A 24,727-nucleotide genomic window follows, 5' to 3' on the forward strand; every position below is an offset into this window, starting at 1 on the left:
TACGCGCTGAAAGATTTGTGCATTTTAAAGCAACAGTACTTAATTGAAGATTGGAAGTTAAAAGTAAGATATGGTGCCTAATTTAGAAGGGAATTGTAAGTGATTGCTTGGTCATTAATGTGTTTGAACCTGCTTCTAGTTGTGTGATTGATTTGTATAGCAAATTGTGTCAAATTACAAGAGACAGAGAAGGAAGGAAGCAGTAAAACAAGTGGGACAAATATTGAAAAAGGCAAAAATACCAGAGTGTGAATGTTTGGATGTACAAAAAGGCACAGACAAGGGAAGAAAATAGCAAGTGAATAAATGATGCTTGAGAATGTGCAGCAGTATGGAAGGTGTATTATGAATGTTTGATTGACAAAGTGTAACCAGAGACCCAGACAAAACAGATGGACTTGTAAACACTGTGGTCAGACTCAGACAAACCCAGACTGAATAGCTACTTGTGTGACCTGTGCTACTGACCTAAGAGAATTGCACTAAATCCTATCCAGACAAGATCATAAGAAGCTGACATAATAGTGTGGATAGTGGGTAGTGGGGACATTGGCCCTTGAGGAGTAAGCTGACAGTAGACATCAGACGACCAACCCCATCAGGACCTAGAAGTGTGACTAGAATAAGAAAGATGCAGGTGTATTATCCCTGGAGCCCCTCTGACCAGCTAGCTTTGCTGAAGCAGCTGCCTGACCCTGAAGACCAACCATTCCTGTTTTACAGACACATAAAGGAAGTACAGCAGACATATAAGTGTACCTGGGCAGACTTAGAGAGGTTGGTGAGTTTAAAGGCAGGTGACGCACTAGGACATATAATTAAGACACACAGATGTGACAAAGAATCAGGCTTGGGGCATGGATGATAAATCTGCACGATCTGGGGAGACGTACTGTGAGTCACTAAGACAATGGGCTGCAGTGGAACAATCAGAGCAGTCTGTACTCCTGACTAATGTGACACAGCAAAAAGGAGAGAGAGTAGAGATATACCTTGGACAGTTACAGCTGAAATGGGCAGACATGGGGTACATTTGCATAAACCCACTTGATGTTAGAATACTGGTGAATGCATTCATTGACGGTATGAACAAAGACTTACGAGACGCAGTACAGACAGCCAGACCTGAATGGAGACATGTAGATCCGAAAGACCTCCTTAAGGTAGCTAAAGAAATTGAGCAAACAAGGACAATAAAACGACCTGTCATGTATGCTGGAGCACAAGGAAAAAAGTGGAGACGTAATAGGGAAGGCATGTGAGATGACACTGACGTTTCTTTTGACAATCTATTCCCCACATGACATCCATGCCATACTCCTACAAGTTCAACCAAAACATCTGTCTATGGCCAGATAGCTCCAACTTGAGTGTGCTCTACTAATTCCTGAGTATGTCACTCCTCACAAGATGTAACGTTCTGAATCCAGCCACCCTCCTGCCTGTGGATTCAGAAAAGGGGGAATTGGTGACCGTATTAGCAAGTGAGGAAGGATACTTTGACATGACGCATGAACATGTCTGCATAGAACTGATGAGTCAGGAGACAGTTGGGTTTGCACACATTCATGAAAAACCTGTTTCTAATGCAGACTTTGAGTTTCTTTTTTGTAGATGGCCCCAGATACCACCAGGATGGACGATTCTACACTGGATATGCAGTAGTATCCTCACATGAGGTAATCCGAGCGGAACCACTCTCTCCTCACATGTCGGCGCAGGAGGCAGAGTTGAAGGCACTCACTGAGGCGTGTAGAGCCGCTGCAGGTAAAGTCGCTAATATTTTCACAGATTCGAAGCCCATTAAAAATGCAGAGCTGGTGAAACAATTGATGGAGGCATTGATGTTACCAGTCCAGGTTGGCATTGTCAAGGTAAAAGCACACACAAAGGTGACTCCGTGGAGGTAGAGGGCAATAGAAGGGCGAACGAGGCTGCTAAAATAGCACAAGGCGGCCTAGAGAGAGCAGTGGACGGTGGCGGGGAGTCAGCGTATTTCAGCCACATTGGGTCTAGATGTCCTGAAATCCCTCCAGCAAAAGGCTGCCCAAACAGAGAAGGTACACCGGGGGAGACTGGGAGCTGAGCTGAACTCAAATGGAGTATGGGAGAATAAGGATAAAATGTGCCCACCAAAGTCCCTGTTCCCAATCATGGCGCAAGCAGCACATGGCCCCAATCACACCTCAAAAAGTCACATGTGTGCCATGGTAGATGCCTTCTGGATCGCTCCTGGTTTCAGTTACGCAGCCGCGAAACTTGTGCAATCATGCCTCATCTGTGCACAGCACAACCCAGGTAAAACAGTAAAAGTCCCTAAGAAAGCGACATCTAGGCCTCTCTACCCGTTTCAGAGACGGCAGATTGACGACATACAGCTACCAAGGTAGGAGTGTATGCAAATATCCTAGTATGTGTAGATCTCTTCTCTGGATGGCCAGAGGCCTACCCGGTGAAAACGGCTACAGCTCGAGCCACTGCAAAGAAACTGGTGATGGAACTAGTACCACGAGTCGGTGTCCCTGAAACAATTGAATCAGACAGAGGTACACACTTTACTGCTGAGGTAATGCAAAATGTAATGCAAATGATAGGTGTAGAACAAGCATTTCATACACCCTACCACCCACAGAGTTCAGGGAAGGTAGAAAGAATGAACGGGACACTAAAATTGAAAATACAGAAAACCATGGAACAGACCCATAGACCATGGCCAGAGTGTCTCCCATTAGCATTATTCTCAGTAAGGTACACACCCACGGGGAAAGCTAAACTGTCACCCTTCGAGATACTGTTTGGAAGACCACCAAACACAGGGTTGTACTACCCACAGGTCTTAACACTCAATGTGGATAATTTGACAAGTTATGTAATCCAGTTGCAAAAGCATTTAACTCAAATGCATTCTCTAGTTTTCTCTTCCATTCCAGATCCAGATAGTGTGGAAGGAACTCACTGTCTGCAACCTGGTGATTACGTATATGTCAAGAAACACTCCAGAAAGACCCTTGAACCCCGATATCAGGGACCTTACCAAGTACTCCTAATAACGCCTACTTCTGTTAAGTTGGAAGGACGACCAACCTGGATCCACGCATCACATTGCAAACTAGCCACAGGAGTTAACAAAGCATAAGAGTGCATAATGTTTTGGTTTAGTTTTGTTGCATTATCTGTAATAATGGTAGCTGCGTGGGACAGTCTAAATGCTCCAATGTCCTTGAATAATAAGTTTATACAACATCATGAAAAATTACTGAATGATTGGTCAAATCATTTGCTGGATCTGCACACATTCACCAGAATCAGCCACTAGTATTCCGTTCCTTGTTATTCCTGTGCCACCCGAGGAATTATTTGCCTGGACCAGTTGTTCTGATACACTTGCTAATAATGCCACAAATAATGTGAAGTTATGGAACACAACTGTTGGAATACCTATTGTGGGATGGGTAGGATACCCTTGGTGGCAGGGTAACCTTTCAGGAAGTAATGCACACCTTCAATATCTGGCATATAAAGGGGGGGCTTGGGTACCCAGGAATAGAACTCGATTAACCTACCTGGGGCAAATTCCAATGTATGGCCTACAAGTTAGTTTTAATGTAACTTCCCACTCTACTGATGCCTTCAAACCAATACTGCTAGAAAGAAGGTTGCATAACATGTCCTGGGAGTATTCCAATTTATTTCCCCAGGGCAATAATGAAACTTGTTTTAATATTTCAGGTAATATACCTTGCAACGAGTCATCTGGATATGAGAAAGGAATTCCCACCTGTGGAAATCCCGATGTAGGGTATTGTAGCCCTTTAGGACAACTTCCAAATTGGTGTATGCTTCAGAATGTATCTGCGTTCATAGATCTGGTTCATAGACTGGTATTACAACATTCAGCCCTATGGGACCTACCTAGTGACATGTACTGGATATGTGGAGACAATGCATATAAATGGTTGCCAGTAGGGGTTTTAGGTTGACATCTCATTTCTGGCATGAAGGAGCGTACTCTTGTGATGACAGACGTGGCCTTAGTAACTGGGGGATGGAGAGGGTAAAAGAAGATACCTGTCTCCCTCGGCAACCCGTCGGCCTGGGATAATACCTGGTGAATAGGGCACTATCAGCTGGCGTTGCAGGATCCAGTGTTCCAGATTGTGAAGAATAAAGATGTCAAAGGGGGAATGATAGGAACTGAAGGAGTTAAATTGAGTTCTGTCTATGTTGCATTTTCTTGTTTAAAACTTATCTTTTCTGTTCCCTTGTGAACCAAGGTCAAATACTCCTGCTTTTTAGCCTACATGACTTTCTTTGTAGAAAACAAGTTGTGAAATCATTTTTTATACTGCGCATGTCTGTAAATGTTTAAATTCTTTGCTATAAAAGATGGAAGCCTAACTGATAAGCCAGAGGCGTCTTGGCAGGCATCCCGAGTGGTATTATACAGCTTGTGTCTGTGTTATCCTTCTCGACGGAGCAATCAATTAGAGACATATGATGCCTTACACCCAAGAACATCGGTCCTTCAGAAGAAAGAGATATCTGAGGGATCCCGACAATGGCAAACAGGACAATCACTACACTACAGTAACCAGACAAGAGCGTTTACTGTGGTCATGGCAAGCATTAAAGATCAAGCACTCATTGTCAAAAGCGCTAGTTTGCAAGAGAAACGCTGTGTTTCTGCCCAGTTTCTAACTGAGGACCTTTCGCGTGTAAAGCGAACGTGATAACCGCTACACTACAGAAACCAACCGATTAAAAAAAAACAAAAAATGCTGTGGTCATGGCAAGCAATAAAGAACAAGCACTGAAAGTCAAAAAGATCGTTTTCCAAGAGAAAAGCTGTGTTTCTGCCCAGTTTCGAACTGGTGACCTGTCACGTGTGAGGTGAACGTGATAACCGCTACACAACAGAAACCAGATGCAAGCGCTTACTGTGGTGACAACAAGCAATCGAGATCAAGAAATGAAAGTCAATAGCTTGGATACCAAAGGGTAAGGCTAGTTTCACACTTGCTTTTTTTTGCAGCGCGTTTTTCCTGCAAAAAAACGCATTGAAAAAACGCATGCAAACGCATACAGATGCTGCGTTTTTTTCAAGCATTTTTATGAGCATGCATGAAAAAAATGCAGCGTTTTTATGCGTTTGTATGCGTTTTTAGTGCGTTTTTACCGCGTTTGCTTTTTTTTCCAACATTAGGTGGCCCCTCACACTAATCCAAACCATGACTTTACTAACCCTAACCCTGACCCTAACCCTAACCCTAACCCTAACCCTGACCCTGACCCTAACCCTAACCCTAACCCTGACCCTAACCCTAACCCTGACCCTAACCCTAACCCTAACCCTGACCCTAACCCTAACCCTAACCCTTAACCAAACCATACCCTGATCCTAACCCTAACCCTGACCCTGACCCTAACCCTAACCCTTAACCAAACCATACCCTGATCCTAACCCTGACGCTGAACCTAACCCTAACCCTGACCCTAACCCTAACCCTGACTCTAACCGTAACCCTGACCCTAACCCTAACCCTGACCCTGACCCTAACCCTAACCCTTAACCAAACCATACCCTGATCCTAACCCTAACCCTGACCCTGAGCCTAACCCTGACCCTAACCCTAACCCTTAACCAAACCATACCCTGATCCTAACCCTAACCCTGACCCTAACCCTAACCCTTAACCAAACCATACCCTGATCCTAACCCTAACCCTGACCCTGACCCTAACCCTAACCCTAACCCTAAACCCCCTTAACTAACCCTAACTCTAACCCAAACCCCTAAATTCCATTGTCTAAACTAATGGTAAAAAAAAAACGCATGTGCAAAAAAACGCATACATAAGCATGCCAATGCGCACATATGCTCACTATAGACTTATAATGGGTGTCTTGCTGTAAAAAAAACGCATTGCGCGCGCATGCGTTGTTTTGAGGCAAGTCGAAAAAAAAAAAACGCATGCGCTATTTAGCGCTAAAATACCGCGAAAATAAACGCAAATGTGAAACCAGCCTATCAGCGTGTTTCTGCCCAGTTTCGAACTGGGGACCTTTCGCGAGTTAGGCGAACGTGATAACCACTACACTACAGAAACCGGCTGCGGATGATTACTGTGGTCATGACGAGCCATCGAGAACATAGACTCAACGTCAAAAGCTTTAATATCAAAACCTAATGTCATGCTTCTATCGAGTAAAGCGATCGTGATAACCGCTACACTACAGAAACCAACCGACTCAAAAAAAACAAAAAATGTTGTGGTCATGGCAAGCAATAAAGAACAAGCACTGAAAGTCAAAAAGATCGTTTTCCGAGAGAAATGCTGTGTTTCTGCCCAGTTTCGAACTGGGGACCTTTCGCGTGTGAGGCGAATGTGATAACCGCTACACTACAGAAACCAGAAGCAAGCGCTTACTGTGGTGACAACAAGCAATCGAGATCAAGAACTGAAAGTGAATATCTTGGATACCAAAGGGTAACATCGTGTTTCTGCCCAGTTTCCAACTGGGGACTTTTCGCGTGTTAGGCGAACGTGTTAACCACTACACTACAGAAACCGGCTGCGGAAGGTTACTGTGGTCATGACGAGCCATCGAGAACATAGACTCAACGTCAAAAGCTTTAATATCAAAACCTAATGTCATGCTTCTATCCAGTTTCGAACTGGGGACCGTTCACGTGTGAGGTGAACGTGACAACCACTGCACTACAGAAACTCCATGCAAAGATAAATATGTTTAAACATGCTGAAATGAACTTGAAAAAGAAAAAAACATCCAGCCAAAGTCAAGAGGTCTTCCTCTATGTCTGAAGACAGGACAAAGTGCATTTTGCAACACAGGAACCTTTCATTTGTCAGGCTATTGGAGAAAAAGAACAAACAGGGAAACAAAACCATGCTCCACAAAACATTCTCATGCCTTTGTCCAAAAGCCAAAAAGAAAAAGCACCTAGATGCCTGCTTTCGCACCTTGATCCTATCAGGTGTTACTTGAATTAGGAACACTTAGACACTGTCAAAAACACACATGCTTGCCAAAAGCAAAAATGGGTAGAAATAATCACATTGGTAAAAGTAATGCTCATTAAACCAGTAATAGAATATGCTAACTAATGCTAATTAAGCCAACAATATACGTTTGTGATCAAAATAAAGAAAAGCCACATGTTTCTGCCCGGGATCAAAACAGGGAACTTTCAGGAGGATGGCAAACAGGACAATCACTACACTACAGTAACCAGACAAGAGCGTTTACTGTGGTCATGGCAAGCATTAAAGATCAAGCACTCATTGTCAAAAGCACTAGTTTGCAAGAGGAACGCTGTGTTTCTACCCAGTTTCGAACTGAGGACCTTTCGCGAGTAAAGCGACCGCGATAACCGCTACTCTACAGAAACCGGATGCAAGTGCTTACTGTGGTGACAACAAGCAATCGAGATCAAGAACTGAAAGCCAAAAGCTTGGATACCAAAGGGTAACAGCGTGTTTCTGCCCAGTTTCGAACTGGGGACCTTTCGCGTGTAAAGCGAAAGTGATAACCGCTACACTACAGAAACCAACCAATTCAAGCAAACAAAAAATGCTGTGGTCATGGCAAGCAATAAAGAACAAGCACTGAAAGTCAAAAAGATTGTTTTCCAAGAGAAAAAGCTGTTTTTCTGCCCAGTTTCAAACTGGGGACCTTTCGCATGTGAGCGAACGGGATAACCGCTACACTACAGAAACCGGATGCAAGCGCTTACTGTGGTGACAACAAGCAATCGAGATCAAGAACTGAAAGTCAAAAGCTTGGATACCAAAGGGTAACAGCGTGTTTCTGCCCAGTTTTGAACTGGGGACCTTTCGCGTGTAAAGCGAAAGTGATAACCACTACACTACAGAAACCGGCTGCGGAACGTTACTGTGGTCATGACGAGCCATCGAGAACAAAGACTCAACGTCAAAAGCTTTAATATCAACGCCTTATGTCATGCTTCTATCCAGTTTCGAACTGGAGACCGTTCACGTGTGAGGTGAACGTGACAACCACTACACTTCTGAAACTCCATGCAAAGCTAAAGATGTTTAAACATGCTGAAATGAACTTGAAAAAGAAAAAAACAGCCAGCCAAAGTCAAGAGGTCTTCCTCTATGTCTGAAGACAGGACAAAGTGCATTTTGCAACACAGGAACCTTTCATTTGTCAGGCTATTGGAGAAAAAGAACAAACAGGGAAACAAAACCATGCTCCACAAAACATTCTCATGCCTTTGTCCAAAAGCCAAAAAGAAAAAGCACCTAGATGCCTGCTTTCGCACCTTGATCCTATCAGGTGTTACTTGAATTAGGAACACTTAGACACTGTCAAAAACACACATGCTTGCCAAAAGCAAAAACGGGTAGAAATAATCACATTGGTAAAAGTAATGCTCATTAAACCAGCAATAGAATATGCTAACAAATGCTAATTATTATTATTATTATTATTATTTATTGTTATAGCGCCATTTATTCCATGGCGCTTTACATGTGAGGGGGGTATACATAAAAACAAGTACAATAATCTTAAACAATACAAGTCATAACTGGTACAGGAGGAGAGAGGACCCTGCCCGCGAGGGCTCACAATCTTCAAGGGATGGGTGATAATACAGTAGGCGAGGGTAGAGCTGGTCATGCAGCGGTTTGGTCGATCGGTGGTTACTGCAGGTTATAGGCTTGTCGGAAGAGGTGGGTCTTCAGGCTCTTTTTGAAGGTTTCGATGGTAGGTGAGAGTCTGATATGTTGTGGTAGAGAGTTCCAGAGTAGGGGTGATGCGCGAGAGAAATCTTGTATGCGATTGTGGGAAGAGGAGATAAGAGGGGAGTAGAGAAGGAGATCTTGTGAGGATCGGAGGTTGCGTGCAGGAAAGTACCGGGAGAAGAGGTCACAGATGTATGGAGGAGACAAGTTGTGGATGGCTTTGTATGTCATGGTTAGGGTTTTGTAATGGAGTCTCTGGGCAATTGGGAGCCAGTGAAGGGATTGACAGAGGGGAGAAGCTGGGGAATAGCGGGGGGACAGGTGGATTAGTCGGGCAGCAGAGTTTAGAATAGATTGGAGGGGTGCGAGAGTGTTTGAGGGGAGGCCGCAGAGCATGAGGTTGCAGTAGTCAAGGCGAGAGATGATGAGGGCATGGACTAGGGTTTTTGCAGATTCTTGGGTGAGGAATGAACGGATGCGTGAAATATTTTTGAGTTGAAGTCGGCAGGAAGTGGAAAGGGTTTGGATATGTGGTTTGAAGGAGAGATCAGCATCAAGGATTACTCCGAGGCAGCGAGCTTGTGGGACTGGGGAGAGTGGGCAGTCATTTACTGTAATTGATAGGTTCGTAGGGGGGGTCACGTGAGATGGGGGAAAGATGATGAATTCTGTTTTGTCCATGTTGAGTTTCAGATATCTAGTGGAGAAGAAGGATGAAATAGTGGACAGACATTGAGGGATTCTGGTTAGTAGGGAGGTGATATCTGGTCCAGAGATGTAGATCTGTGTGTCATCAGCATAAAGATGATACTGAAAGCCATGAGATTCTATGAGCTGTCCCAGGCCAAAGGTGTAAATAGAGAACAGCAGGGGCCCTAGGACTGAACCTTGTGGGACTCCGACAGATAGGGGGCGAGGTGAGGAGGTGGTGTGTGAGTGGGAGACGCTGAATGTCCGGTCTGTTAGGTATGATGAGATCCAGGAGAGGGCCAAGTCTGTGATGCCGAGGGATGAGAGGGTCTGTAATAATAGGGAATGGTCCACTGTGTCAAAGGCAGCCGACAGGTCCAGGAGGAGGAGGACAGAGTAGTGTCGCTTGCTCTTGGCAGTTAAGAGGTCATTGGTGACCTTAGTAAGGGCAGTTTCAGTGGAGTGGTGTGACCGGAAGCCAGATTGTAAGCGGTCGAAGAGGGAGCAAGAAGAGAGATGGGAGGACAGTTCAAGGTAGACGTGTTGTTCCAGTAGCTTGGAGGCGTATGGGAGAAGTGATATAGGGCGATAGCTAGATACAGAGGATGGGTCAAGAGAGGGCTTTTTGAGGATAGGTGTGATGGAGGCATGTTTAAAGCTTGAGGGGAAAACACAAGTTGTTAGTGATAGGTTGAAGAGATGGGTTAGGGTTGGGATGAAGACTGTGGTGAGGTTTGGGATGAAGTGGGATGGGATCGATTAAGCCAACAATATACGTTTGTGATCAAAATAAAGAAAAGCCACATGTTTCTGCCCGGGATCAAAACAGGGAACTTTCAGGAGGATGGCAAACAGGACAATCACTACACTACAGTAACCAGACAAGAGCGTTTACTGTGGTCATGGCAAGCATTAAAGATCAAGCACTCATTGTCAAAAGCACTAGTTTGCAAGAGGAACGCTGTGTTTCTACCCAGTTTCGAACTGAGGACCTTTCGCGAGTAAAGTGACCGCAATAACCACTACTCTACAGAAACCGGATGCAAGTGCTTACTGTGGTGACAACAAGCAATCGAGATCAAGAACTGAAAGCCAAAAGCTTGGATACCAAAGGGTAACAGCGTGTTTCTGCCCAGTTTCGAACTGGAGACCTTTCGCGTGTAAAGAGAAAGTGATAACCGCTACACTACAGAAACCAACCAATTCAAGCAAACAAAAAATGCTGTGGTCATGGCAAGCAATAAAGAACAAGCACTGAAAGTCAAAAAGATTGTTTTCCAAGAGAAAAAGCTGTTTTTCTGCCCAGTTTCGAACTGGGGACCTTTCGCATGTGAGCGAACGGGATAACCGCTACACTACAGAAACCAGATGCAAGCGTTTACTGTGGTGACAACAAGCAATCGAGATCAAGAACTGAAAGTCAAAAGCTTGGATACCAAAGGGTAACAGCGTGTTTCTGCCCAGTTTTGAACTGGGGACCTTTCGCGTGTAAAGCGAAAGTGATAACCGCTACACTACAGAAACCGGCTGCGGAAGGTTACTGTGGTCATGACGAGCCATCGAGAACAAAGACTCAACGTCAAAAGCTTTAATATCAACGCCTAATGTCATGCTTCTATCCAGTTTCGAACTGGGGACCGTTCGCGTGTGAGGTGAACGTGACAACCACTACACTTCAGAAACTCAACGCAAAGCTAAAGATGTTTAAACATGCTGAAATGAATTTGAAAAAGAAAAAAACAGCCAGCCAAAGTCAAGAGGTCTTCCTCTATGTCTGAAGACAGGACAAAGTGCATTTTGCAACACAGGAACCTTTCATTTGTCAGGCTATTGGAGAAAAAGAACAAACAGGGAAACAAAACCATGCTCCACAAAACATTCTCATGCCTTTGTCCAAAAGCCAAAAAGAAAAAGCACTTAGATGCCTGCTTTCGCACCTTGATCCTATCAGGTGTTACTTGAATTAGGAACACTTAGACACTGTCAAAAACACACATGCTTGCCAAAAGCAAAAACGGGTAGAAATAATCACATTGGTAAAAGTAATGCTCATTAAACCAGCAATAGAATATGCTAACTAAGGCTAATTAAGCCAACAATATACGTTTGTGATCAAAATAAAGAAAAGCCACATGTTTCTGCCCGGGATCAAAACAGGGAACTTTCAGGAGGATGGCAAACAGGACAATCACTACACTACAGTAACCAGACAAGAGCATTTACTGTGGTCATGGCAAGCATTAAAGATCAAGCACTCATTGTCAAAAGCACTAGTTTGCAAGAGGAACGCTGTGTTTCTACCCAGTTTCGAACTGAGGACCTTTCGCGAGTAAAGCGACCGCGATAACCGCTACACTACAGAAACCGGATGCAAGTGCTTACTGTGGTGACAACAAGCAATCGAGATCAAGAACTGAAAGCCAAAAGCTTGGATACCAAAGGGTAACAGCGTGTTTCTGCCCAGTTTCGAACTGAGGACCTTTCGCGTGTAAAGCTAACGTGATAACCACTACACTACAGAAACCAACCGATTCAAACAAACAAAAAATGCTGTGGTCATGGCAAGCAATAAAGAACAAGCACTGAAAGTCAAAAAGATCGTTTTCCAAGAGATAAAGATGTGTTTCTGCCCAGTTTCGAACTGGGGACCTTACGCGTGTGAGGCGAACGTGATAGCCACTACACTACAGAAACCGGATGCAAGCGCTTACTGTGGTGACAACAAGCAATCGAGATCAAGAACTGAAAGTCAAAAGCTTGTATACCAAAGGGTAACAGCCTGTTTCTGCCCAGTTTCGAACTGGGGACCTTTCGCGTGTTAGGCGAACGTGATAACCACTACACTACAGAAACCATCTGCGGAAGGTTACTGTGGTCATGACGAGCCATCGAGAACAAAGACTCAACGTCAAAAGCTTTAATATCAACTACTAATGTCATGCTTCTATCCAGTTCCGAACTGGGGACCTTTCGCGTGTTTGGCGAACGTGATAACCACTACACTACAGAAACCGGCTGCGGAATGTTACTGTGGTCATGACGAGCCATCGAGAACAAAGACTCAACGTCAAAAGCTTTAATATCAACGCCTAATGTCATGCTTCTATCCAGTTTCGAACTGGGGACCGTTCGCGTGTGAGGTGAACGTGACAACCACTACACTTCAGAAACTCGATGCAAAGCTAAACATGTTTAAACATGCTGAAATGAACATGAAAAAGAAAAAAACAGCCAGCCAAAGTCAAGAGGTCTTCCTCTATGTCTGAAGACAGGACAAAGTGGATTTTGCAACACAGGAACCTTTCATTTGTCAGGCTATTGGAGAAAAAGAACAAACAGGGAAACAAAACCATGCTCCACAAAACATTCTCATGCCTTTGTCCAAAAGCCAAAAAGAAAAAGCACCTAGATGCCTGCTTTCGCAACTTGATCCTATCAGGTGTTACTTGAATTAGGAACACTTAGACACTGTCAAAAACACACATGCTTGCCAAAAGCAAAAACGGGTAGAAATAATCAAATTGGTAAAAGTAATGCTCATTAAACCAGCAATAGAATATGCTAACTAATGCTAATTAAGCCAACAATATACGTTTGTGATCAAAATAAAGAAAAGCCACATGTTTCTGCCCGGGATCAAAACAGGGAACTTTCAGGAGGATGGCAAACAGGACAATCACTACACTACAGTAACCAGACAAGAGCGTTTACTGTGGTCATGGCAAGCATTAAAGATCAAGAACTCATTGTCAAAAGCGCTAGTTTACAAGAGGAACGCTGTGTTTCTGCCCAGTTTCGAACTGAGGACCTTTCGCGTGTAAAGCGAACGTGATAACCGCTACACTACAGAAACCAACCGATTCAAACAAACAAAAAATGCTGTGGTCATGGCAAGCAATAAAGAACAAGCACTGAAAGTCAAAAAGATCGTTTTCCAAGAGAAAAAGCTGTGTTTCTGCCCAGTTTCGAACTGGGGACTTTTCGCGTGTGATGCGAAAGTGATAACCGCTACACTACAGAAACGGGATGCAAGCGCTTACTGTGGTGACAACAAGCAATCGAGATCAAGACCTGAAAGTCAAAAGCTTGGATACCAAAGGGTAACAGCGTGTTTCTGCCAGTTTAGAACTGGGGACCTTTGGTGTGTTAGGCGAACGTGATAACCACTACACTACAGAATCCGGCTGCGGAAGGTTACTGTGGTCATGACGAGCCATCGAGAACAAAGACTCAACGTCAAAAGCTTTAATATCAACACCTAATGTCATGCTTCTATCCAGCTTTGAACTGGGGACCGTTCGCATGTGAGGTGAACGTGACAACCACTACACTACAGAAACTCCATGCAAAGCTAAAGATGTTTAGACATGCTGAAATGAACTTGAAAAAGAAAAAAACAGCCAGCCAAAGTCAAGAGGTCTTCCTCTATGTCTGAAGACAGGACAAAGTGCATTTTGCAACACAGGAACCTTTCATTTGTCAGGCTATTGGAGAAAAAGAACAAACAGGGAAACAAAACCATGCTCCACAAAACATTCTCATGCCTTTGTCCAAAAGCCAAAAAGAAAAAGCACCTAGATGCCTGCTTTCGCACCTTGATCCTATCAGGTGTTACTTGAATTAGGAACACTTAGACACTGTCAAAAACACACATGCTTGCCAAAAGCAAAAACGGGTAGAAATAATCACATTGGTAAAAGTAAAGCTCATTAAACCAGCAATAGAATATGCTAACTAAGGCTAAGTAACCCCTTCACCCCCAAGGGTGGTTTGCACGTTCATGACCGGGCCAATTTTTACAATTCTGACCACTGTACCTTTATGAGGTCATAACTCTCGAACGCTTCCATGGATCCCGGTGATTCTGACATTGTTTTCTCATGACATATTGTACTTCATGATAGTGGTAAAATTTCATTCAAATAACTTGCGTTTATTTGTGAGAAAAACGGAAATTTGGCGAAAATTTTGAAAATTTCGCAATTTTCCAACTTTGAATTTTTATGCCCTTAAATCACAGAGATACGGCACACAAAAAACTTGATAACTAACATTTCCCACATGATTACTTTACATCAGCACAATTTTGGCACTAAAATTTTTTTTTGTTAGGAAGTTATAAGGGTTAAAAGTTGACCAGCGATTTCTCATTTTTACAACACCATTTTATTTTTAGGACCACATCACATTTGAAGCCACTTTGAGGGGTCTATATGATAGAAAATACCCAAAAGTGACACCATTCTAAAAACTGCACCCCTTAAGGTGCTCAAAACCACATTCAAGAAGTTTATTAACCCTTTAGGTGCGTCACATGAAATTTTTTGAATATTTAAAAAAAAATGAACATCTAACTTTTTTTCGTAAAAAAAATACTTCAGGTTCAATTTTTTTTATTTTACCAAGGGTAACAGGAGAAATTGAACTGCAAAAGTTATTGTGCAATTTGTCCTGAGTACGCAGATACCTGATATGTGGGGGGGAACGACTGTTTCGGCGCATGGCAGAGCTCAGAATGGAAGGAGCGCAGTTTGACTTTTTCAATGCAAAATTGGCTGGAATTCAGATTGGACGCCATGTCACGTTTGGAGAGTCCCTGATGTACCTAAACAGTGGAAACCCCCTACAAGTGACCCCATTTTGGAAACTAGACCCCCCAAGGTACTTATCTAGATATGTGGTGAGAACTTTGAACCCACAAGGGCTTTACAGAAGTTTATAACGTACAGCGGTACAATTAAAAAATCATATTTTTTCCACAAAAATGATCTTTTCACCCCAATTTTTATTTTCCCAAGGGTAACAGGACCCTAAAAGTTATTGTGCAATTTGTCCTGAGTACGCTGATACCCCATATGTGGGGGTAAACCACTATTTGGGCGCATGGCAGAGCTCGGAAGCGAAGCAGCGCCATTTGACGTTTTTGGCTGGAATTGAGATTGGACACCATGTCGCGTTTGGAAAACCCCTGATGTACCAAAACAGTGGAAACCCCCCTCAAATGACACCATTTTGGAAAATAGACCCCCTAAGGAACTTATCTAGATGTGTGATGAGAACTTTGAACCCCCATGGGCTTCACAGAAGTTTATAACATAAAGCCATACAATTAAAAAATCATATTTTTTTCCACAAAAATGATCTTTTCACCCTCAATTCTTATTTTCCCAAGGGTAACAGGACCCTAAAAGTTATTGTGCAATTTGTCCTGAGTACGCTGATACCCCACATGTGGGGGTAAACCACTATTTGGGCGCATGGCAGAGATCGGAAGGGAAGCAGCGCCACTTGACGTTTTTGGCTGGAATTGAGATCGGACACCATGTCGCGTTTGGAAAACCCCTGATGTACCAAAACAGTGGAACCCCCCCACAAATGACACCATTTTGGAAACTAGACCCCCTAAGGAACTTATCTAGATGTGTGGTGAGCACTTTGACCCCCCCAGTGCTTCACAGAAGTTTACAACGCCCGGGCGTGAAAATAAAAAAATCGTATTTTTTAAACAAACATGATCTTTTAGTCACCATTTTTTTATTTTCCCAAGGGTACCAGGAGAAATTGGACCCCAAACGTTGTTGTCCAATTTGTCCTGAGTATGCTGATACCCCATATGTGGGAGAAAACTACTGTATGGGCACACGTCGGGGCTCGGAAGGGAAGTAGTGACGTTTTGGAATGCAGACTTTGATGGAATGGTCTGCGGGTGTCATGTTGCCTTTGGAAAGCCCCTAATGTACCTAAACAGTGGAAACCCCCCACAAATGACACCATTTTGTAAACTAGACCCCCCAAGGAACTTATCTAGATGTGTGGTGAGCACTTTGACCCCCCCAGTGCTTCACAGAAGTTTACAATGCCCGGGCGTGAAAATAAAAAATTCGTATTTTTTCCACAAACATGATCTTTTAGTCACCATTTTTTTATTTTCCCAAGGGTACCAGGAGAAATTGGACCCCAAAAGTTGTTGTCCAATTTGTCCTGAGTATGCTGATACCCCATATGTGGGAGAAAACTACTGTATGGGCACACGTTGGGGCTCGGAAGGGAAGTAGTGACGTTTTGGAATGCAGACTTTGATGGAATGGTCTGCGGGTGTCATGTTGCCTTTGGAGAGCCCCTAATGTACCTAAACAGTGGAAACCCCCCACAAATGACACCATTTTGTAAACTAGACCCCCCAAGGAACTTATCTAGATGTGTGGTGAGCACTTTGACCCCCCCAGTGCTTCACAGAAGTTTACAACGCCCGGGCGTGAAAATAAAAAATTCGTATTTTTTCCACAAACATGATCTTTTAGTCACCATTTTTTTATTTTCCCAAGGGTACCAGGAGAAATTGGACCCCAAAAGTTGTTGTCCAATTTGTCCTGAGTACGCTGATTTCCCATATGTGGGAGAAAACTACTGTATGGACACACGTCGGGGCTCGGAAGGGAAGCAGTGACGTTTTGGAATGCAGACTTTGATGGAATGGTCTGCGGGTGTCATGTGCGTTTGGAGAGCCCCTGATGTACCTAAACTATTGAAACTCCCCACAAGTGACCCCATTTTGGACACTAGACCCCCACGGAACTTTTCTAGATGTGTGGTGAGCACTTTGAACCCCCAAGTGCTTCACAGAAGTTTATAACGCTCGGACGTGAAAATAAAAAAATCATTTTTTTCCACAAAAATGATATTTTTGCCCCCAATTTTTTATTTTCCTAAGGGTAACAGGAGAAATTGGACCCCAAAAATTGTTTTGCAATTTGTCCTGAGTAGGCTGATACCCTACATGTGGGGGTAAAACACTGTTTGGGCGCATAGCAGAGCTTGGAAGGGAAGGAGCACCATTTGACTTTTTCAACTCAGAATTGGCTGGAATTGAGATCAGACGCCATGTTGCATTTGGAGAGCCCCTGATGTGCCCAAACAGTGGAAACCCCCAATTCTAACTCCAACCCGAACCCCAACACGCCCCTAACCCTAGCCCTAACCCTAGCCCTAGCCCTAGCCCTAGCCCTAACCCTAGCCCTAGCCCTAACCCTAGCCCTAACCCTAGCCCTAACCCTAATCCTACCCTAACCCTACCCCAACACACCCCTAGCCCTAACCCTAATGGAAATAAATACATTTTTTTATTTTATTATTTTTCCCTAACTAAGGGGGTGATAACGGGGGGTTTGATTTACTATTTATGGCGGTTTTTATGTTTGGCGGCTGTCGCACGCTAAAAGACGCTTTTTATTGTAAAAATAGTTTTTGCATCACCACATATTGAGAGCTATAATTTTTCCGTATTTTGATCCACCGAGTCATGTGAGGTCTTATTTTTTGCGGGACGAGTTGACGTTTTTATTGGTACCATTTTCGGGCACGTGAAATTTTTTGATCGCTTTTTATTCCGATTTTTGTGACGCAGAATGAACAAAAACCAGCGTTTCATGAATTTCTTTTGGGGGGGGTGCGTTTACACCGTTCCGCGTGCGGTAAAATTGATAAAGCGGTTTTATTCTTCGGGTCAGTACGGTTACAGCGATACCTCATTTAGGTCGTTTTTTTATGTTTTTGTCGGTTTTATGCAATGAAAACTATTTTATATAAAAAATAATTATTTTTGCATCGCTTTATTCTGCGAGTTATAACTTTTTTATTTTTTCACTGATGATGCTGTATGGTGGCTTGTTTTTTGCGGGACAAGATGACGTTTTCAGCGGTACCATGGATATTTATATGCGTCTTTTTGATCGCGCGTTATTGCACTTTTTGTTTGGCGGTATGATAATTAATCATTATTTTTTGCTTCGTTTTTTATTTTTGTTTTTTAAGGGGTTCGCTAAAGGGGTTAACTATTGGGACAGTTTTATAGGGCAGGTCATTACGGACGCGGCGATACCTAATATGTGTACTTTTATTGTTTTTTTTTTTTTTATTATTTTCAAAAAATGAATTTATTGGGGAATATTTTTTTTTTTTTTTACTAATTTATTTGGCGATTTTTTTAAATTTATTTTTACACTTTTTTTAATATTTTTTTTAACTTTATTACATAGTCCCAGGTGGGACATCACTGTCCTGTGACAGATCGCTGATCTGTCACATCACAGATCACTGTGACAGATCAGCAATCTGTCACAGGCAGTGCACAAGGCTTCCTCATGCCTGCGCTTTGCAGGCACTGAGGAAGCCAGCTTCCCCAGGCCCCCGAAGGCCCCCGTCGCCATCTTGGATTCGGGGGCCTGGAGGAAAGGAGCCCCCCGCAGCAGCGCTGCACATTGCGCTGCCGTGGGGGGCTCAGGGAAGCACGGAGGGAGCCCCCTCCCTGCCGATGCTTCCCTTTAACCCCCGGTACACCGCGATCATGTTTGATCGCGGTGTGCAAGGGGTTAACGTGTCGGGGGCGGTCCGTGACCGCCCCTGACACATTGTGCCGGGTGTCAGCTGTGATAATCAGCTGACACCCGGCCGCGATCAGCGGCACTCACCACGTGGACACCGCTGATCGCGGTAGACGTACTATCCGGTCCCCGGTCATACGGGCCCGGGTACTGTGGACGGGATAGTACGTCTCATGTCAGGAAGGGGTTAAGCCAACAATATACGTTTGTGATCAAAATAAAGAAATGCCACGTGTTTCTGCCCGGGATCAAAGCAGGGAACTTTCAGGAGGATGGCAAACAGGACAATCACTACACTACAGTAACCAGACAAGAGCGTTTACTGTGGTCATGGCAAGCATTAAAGATCAAGCACTCATTGTCAAAAGCACTAGTTTACAAGAGAAACGCTGTGTTTCTGCCCAGTTTCAACTAAGGACCTTTCGCGAGTAAAGCGAATGTGATAACCGCTACACTACAGAAACCAACCGTTTAAAAAATAGCAAAAAATGCTGTGGTCATGGCAAGCAATAAAGAACAAGCACTGAAAGTCAAAAAGATCGTTTTCCAAGAGAAAAGCTGTGTTTCTGCCCAGTTTCGAACTGGGGACCTTTCGCGTGTGAGGCCAACGTGATAACTGCTACACTACAGAAACCAGATGCAAGCACTTACTGTGGTGACAACAAGCAATCGAGATCAAGAACTGAAAGTCAAAAGCTTGGATACCAAAGGGTAACAGCGTGTTTCTGCCCAGTTTCGAAATGGGGATCTTTCGCGTGTTAGGCGAACGTGATAACCACTGATAACCGGCTGCGGAAGGTTACTGTGGTCATGACGAGCCACCGAGAGCAAAGACTCAACGTCAAAAGCTTTAATATCAACGGCTAATGTCATGCTTGTATCCAGTTTCGAACTGGGGACCGTTCGCGTGTGAGGTGAACGTGACAACCACTACACTTCAGAAACTCCATGCAAAGCTAAAGATGTTTAAACATGCTGAAATGAACTTGAAAAAGAAAAAAAATCCAGCCAAAGGCAAGAGGTCTTCCTCTATGTCTGAAGACAGGACAAAGTGCAGTTTGCAACACAGGAACCTTTCATTTGTCAGGCTATTGGAGAAAAAGAACAAACAGGGAAACAAAACCATGCTCCACAAAACATTCTCATGCCTTTGTCCAAAAGCCAAAAAGAAAAAGCACCTAGATGCCTGCTTTCGCACCTTGATCCTATCAGGTGTTACTTGAATTAGGAACACTAAGACACTGTCAAAAACACACATGCTTGCCAAAAGCAAAAATGGGTAGAAATAATCACATTGGTAAAAGTAATGCTCATTAAACCAGCAATAGAATATGCTAACTAAGGCTAATTAAGCCAACAATATACGTTTGTGATCAAAATAAAGAAAAGCCACATGTTTCTGCCCGGGATCAAAACAGGGAATTTTCAGGAGGATGGCAAACAGGACAATCACTACACTACAGTAACCAGACAAGAGCGTTTACTGTGGTCATGGCAAGCATTAAAGATCAAGCACTCATTGACAAAAGCGCTAGTTTGCAAGAGAAACGCTGTGTTTCTGCCCAGTTTCGAACTGAGGACCTTTCGCGTGTAAAACGAACATGATAACGGCTACACTACAGAAACCAACCAATTCAAAACAACACAAAATGCTGTGGTCATGGCAAGCAATAAAGAACAAGCATTGAAAGTCAAAAAGATCGTTTTCCAAGAGAAAAAGCAGTGTTTCTGCCCAGTTTCGAACTGGGGACCTTTCGCGTGTGAGGCAAACATGATAACCACTACACTACAGAAACCGGATGCAAGCGCTTACTGTGGTGACAACAAGCAATCAAGATCAAGAACTGAAAGTCAAAAGCTTGGATACCAAAGGGTAACAGCGTGTTTCTGCCCAGTTTCAAACTGTGGACCTTTCGCGTGTTAGGCGAACGTGATAACCACTACACTACAGAAACCGGCTGCGGAAGGTTACTGTGGTCATGACGAGCCATCGAGAACAAAGACTCAACGTCAAAAGCTTTAATATCAACGCCTAATGTCATGCTTCTTTCCATTTTTGAACTGGGGACCGTTCACGTGTGAGGTGAACGTGACAACCACTACACTTCGGAAACTACGTGCAAAGCTAAAGATGTTTAAACATGCTGAAATGAACTTGAAAAAGAAAAAAACATCCAGCCAAAGTCAAAAGGTCTTCCTCTATGTCTGAAGACAGGACAAAGTGCATTTTGCAACACAGGAACCTTTCATTTGTCAGGCTATTGGAGAAAAAGAACAAACAGAGAAACAAAACCATGCTCCACAAAACATTCTCATGCCTTTGGCCAAAAAGAAAAAGCACCTAGATGCCTGCTTTCGCACCTTAATCCTATCAGGTGTTACTTGAATTAGGAACACTTAGACACTGTCAAAAACACACATGCTTGCCAAAAGCAAAAATGGGTAGAAATAATCACATTGGTAAAAGTAATGCTCATTAAACCAGCAATAGAATATGCTAACTAAGGCTAATTAAGCCAACAATATAAGTTTGTGATCAAAATAAAGAAAAGCCACATGTTTCTGCCCGGGATCAAAACAGGGAACTTTCAGGAGGATGGCAAACAGGACAATCACTACACTACAGTAACCAGACAAGAGCGTTTACTGTGGTCATGGCAAGCATTAAAGATCAAGCACTCATTGTCAAAAGCGCTAGTTTGCAAGAGAAACGCTGTGTTTCTGCCCAGCAGGGCTGCCATTAGTAATTTCAGGGCACCATACTGTAAAAATGTTTGGACCCCCTTGAGACTCCGTCCAGGCTCCACCCCAGCCCTGCCTCCACCCCTCAAGAGTCCCACTACCCACTCTTGGAAAAACTCCACTTCTGCACCACGTCCTCACCAATCACACATTAACATTTCCCAGATCATACATATAGCCAGCAGCTTTTGTTCTGGCCAAAAGAATTTTAAGCCGCCACCACAACAAGGTAGACTCTTTTGGATGAGCTCTACTGTACTGTAACTTATTAATCATTTGTTAAAATACCCAATACTCTGTTTAGGTATATTTTTCTTTTTCTTTAACCCCTTCACTACCAAGGGTGGTTTGCACGTTAACTACCGGGCCCATTTTTACAATTCTGACCACTGTCCCTTTATGAGGTAATAACTCTGAAACGCTTCCATGGATCCCGGTGATTCTGACATTCTTTTCTCGTGACATATTGTACTTCATGGTAGTGGTAAAATTTCATTCATATAACTTGCGTTTATTTGTGAGAAAAACGGAAATTTGGCGAAAATTTTGAAAATTCCGCAATTTTCCAACTTTGAATTTTTATGCCCTTAAACCACAGAGATATGGCACACAAAAAACTTAATAAGTAACATTTGCCACATGTTTACTTTACATCAGCACAATTTTGGAACCAAAATTTTTATTTGTTAGTAAGATATAAGGGTTAAAAGTTGACCAGCGATCTCTCATTTTTGCAACACCATTTTATTTTTACGGACTACATCACATTTGAAGCCACTTTGAGGGGTCTATATGATAGAAAATACCCAAAAGTGACACCATTCTAAAAACTGCACCCCTTAAGGTGCTTAAAACCACATTCAAGGAGTTTATTAACCCTTCAGGTGCGTCACAGGAATTTTTTGAATATTTAAAAATAATTAACATTTAACTTTTTTTCACAAAAAAAATTACTTCAGGTTCAATTTTTTTTATTTTACCAAGGGTAACAGGAGAAATTGGACTGCAAAAATTATTGTGCAATTTGTCCTGAGTACGCTGATACCTGATATGTGGGGGGGAACCACTGTTTCGGCGCATGGCAGAGCTCAGAAGGGAAGGAGCGCCGTTTGACTTTTTCAATGCAAATTGGCTGGAATTCTGATCGGACGCCATGTCGCGTTTGGAGAGCCCCTGATGTACCTAAACAGTGGAAACCCCCCACAAGTGACCCCATTTTTGAAACTAGACCCCCCAAAGAACTTATCTAGATGTGTGGTGAGAACTTTGAACCCACAAGGGCTTCACAGAAGTTTATAACGCCCAGGCGTGAAAATAACAAAACATTTTTTTTCCACAAAAATGATATTTTTGCCCCAAAATTTTTATTTTCCTAAGGGCAACAGGAGAAATAGGACCCCAAAAGTAGTTTTGCAAATTGTCCTGAGTAGGCTGATACCCCATATGAGGGGGTAAAACACTGTTTGGGTGCATGGCAGAGCTTGGAAGGGAAGGAGCACCATTTGACTTTTTCAACGCAGAATTGGCTGGAATTGAGATCAGACGCCATGTTGCGTTTGGAGAGCACCTCATGTACGCAAATAGTGGAAACCCCCAATTCTAACCCTAGCCCTAACCCTAGCCCTAACCCTAACCCTAGCCCTAACCCTAGCCCTAACCCTAACCCTAACCCTAGCCCTAACCCTAGCCCTAGCCCTAACCCTAGCCCTAATGGGAAAATGGAAATAAATACATTTTTTTAATGTTATTATTTTTCCCTAACTAAGGGGGTGATAACGGGGGGTTTGATTTACTATTTATGGCGGTTTTTATGTTTGGCAGCTGTCGCACGCTAAAAGACGCTTTTTATTGTAAAAATAGTTTTTGCATCACCACATATTGAGAGCTATAATTTTTCCATATTTTGACCCACCGAGTCATGTGAGGTCTTATTTTTTGCAGGACGAGTTGACGCTTTTATTGGTATCATGTTTGGGCATGTGACATTTTTTGATTGCTTTTTATTTCGTTTTTTGGGACGCAGAATGAACAAAAACCAGCGTTTCATGAATTTCTTTTGGGTGGTGCGTTTATGCCGTTCCGGGTGCGGTAAAATTTATAAGGCAGTTTTATTCTTCGGGTCAGTACGGTTACAGCGATACCTCATTTAGGTCGTTTTTTTATGTTTTGGCGCTTTTATGCAATGAAAACAATTTTATATAAAAAATAATTATTTTTGCATCACTTTATTCTGCAAGCTATAACTTTTTTATTTTTTCGCTGATGATGCTGTATGGTGGCTTGTTTTTTGCTGGACAAGATGACGTTTTCAGCGGTACCATGGATATTTATATGCGTCTTTTTGATCGCGCGTTATTGCACTTTTTGTTCGGCGGTAGGATAATAAATCATTATTTTTTGCTTCGTTTTTTATTTTTATTTTTTAAGGGGTTCACTTAAGGGGTTAACTATTGGGACAGTTTTATAGGGCGGGTCGTTACGGACGCGGCGATACCAAATATGTGTACTTTTATTGTTTTTGGGTTTTTTTATTTGCAAAAAATGAATTTTTTGGGGAATATTTTTTTTTTTTTTTAATTTATTTAGCGATTTTTTTTTTATTATTTTTACACTTTTTTTAATTTTTTTTTTACTTTATTACAATGTCCCAGGGGGGACATAACTGTCCTGTGACAGATCGCTGATCTGTCAGATCACTGTGACAGATCAGCGATCTGTCACAGGCACTGCACAGGCTTCCTCATGCCTGCGCTTTGCAGGCACTGAGGAAGCCAGCTTCCTGCAGGCCCCCGGGGGTCCCCGTCGCCATATTGGATCCGGGGACCTGCAGGGAAAGAGCCCCCCGCAGCAGCGCTGCACATTGCGCTGCCGTGGGGGGCTCAGGGAAGCACGGAGGGAGCCCCCTCCCTGCCGATGCTTCCTTTTAACCCCCGGTACACCGCGATCGTGTCCGTGACCGCCCCTGACACATTGTGCCGGGTGTCAGCTATGATAATTAGCTGACACTCGGCCGCGATCAGCGGCGCTCACCACGTGGGCGCCGCTGATCGCGATGACGTAATATTCCGTCCATGGTAATTAGGTTCAGGGTCACATGGACGGAATATTACGTCAATTGTAGGTAAGGGGTTAAGGAAATGAGTCACATACTTTTTTAAAAAATAATTGAAACCAGATTGT

At 43.3% G+C, this 24,727-nt stretch overlaps 10 non-coding genes across 10 annotated transcripts; all 10 read right to left on the reverse strand.

Annotated features, from left to right (window-relative positions):
- Window positions 1–4,678: 4,678 nt before the first annotated feature.
- On the reverse strand, window positions 4,679–4,751 carry TRNAV-UAC (transfer RNA valine (anticodon UAC)). The gene has a single exon. It is a non-coding gene; the product is annotated as a tRNA-Val (tRNA).
- Window positions 4,752–6,034: 1,283 nt separating this feature from the next.
- On the reverse strand, window positions 6,035–6,107 carry TRNAV-AAC (transfer RNA valine (anticodon AAC)). The gene has a single exon. It is a non-coding gene; the product is annotated as a tRNA-Val (tRNA).
- Window positions 6,108–6,338: 231 nt separating this feature from the next.
- On the reverse strand, window positions 6,339–6,411 carry TRNAV-CAC (transfer RNA valine (anticodon CAC)). The gene has a single exon. It is a non-coding gene; the product is annotated as a tRNA-Val (tRNA).
- Window positions 6,412–7,497: 1,086 nt separating this feature from the next.
- On the reverse strand, window positions 7,498–7,570 carry TRNAV-UAC (transfer RNA valine (anticodon UAC)). The gene has a single exon. It is a non-coding gene; the product is annotated as a tRNA-Val (tRNA).
- A 255-nt stretch (window positions 7,571–7,825) lies between these two features.
- Window positions 7,826–7,898, reverse strand: TRNAV-UAC (transfer RNA valine (anticodon UAC)). The gene has a single exon. It is a non-coding gene; the product is annotated as a tRNA-Val (tRNA).
- A 2,978-nt stretch (window positions 7,899–10,876) lies between these two features.
- Window positions 10,877–10,949, reverse strand: TRNAV-UAC (transfer RNA valine (anticodon UAC)). Its single transcript has one exon. It is a non-coding gene; the product is annotated as a tRNA-Val (tRNA).
- A 927-nt stretch (window positions 10,950–11,876) lies between these two features.
- Window positions 11,877–11,949, reverse strand: TRNAV-UAC (transfer RNA valine (anticodon UAC)). Its single transcript has one exon. It is a non-coding gene; the product is annotated as a tRNA-Val (tRNA).
- A 256-nt stretch (window positions 11,950–12,205) lies between these two features.
- On the reverse strand, window positions 12,206–12,278 carry TRNAV-AAC (transfer RNA valine (anticodon AAC)). Its single transcript has one exon. It is a non-coding gene; the product is annotated as a tRNA-Val (tRNA).
- A 927-nt stretch (window positions 12,279–13,205) lies between these two features.
- Window positions 13,206–13,278, reverse strand: TRNAV-UAC (transfer RNA valine (anticodon UAC)). The gene has a single exon. It is a non-coding gene; the product is annotated as a tRNA-Val (tRNA).
- A 7,250-nt stretch (window positions 13,279–20,528) lies between these two features.
- On the reverse strand, window positions 20,529–20,601 carry TRNAV-CAC (transfer RNA valine (anticodon CAC)). Its single transcript has one exon. It is a non-coding gene; the product is annotated as a tRNA-Val (tRNA).
- Window positions 20,602–24,727: the final 4,126 nt, after the last annotated feature.

This window comes from Dendrobates tinctorius, unplaced genomic scaffold (genome assembly GCF_039654945.1).
Source record: "Dendrobates tinctorius isolate UK_male_01 unplaced genomic scaffold, ASM3965494v1 ptg000332l, whole genome shotgun sequence".
Taxonomy (NCBI): Eukaryota; Metazoa; Chordata; class Amphibia; order Anura; family Dendrobatidae; genus Dendrobates; species Dendrobates tinctorius.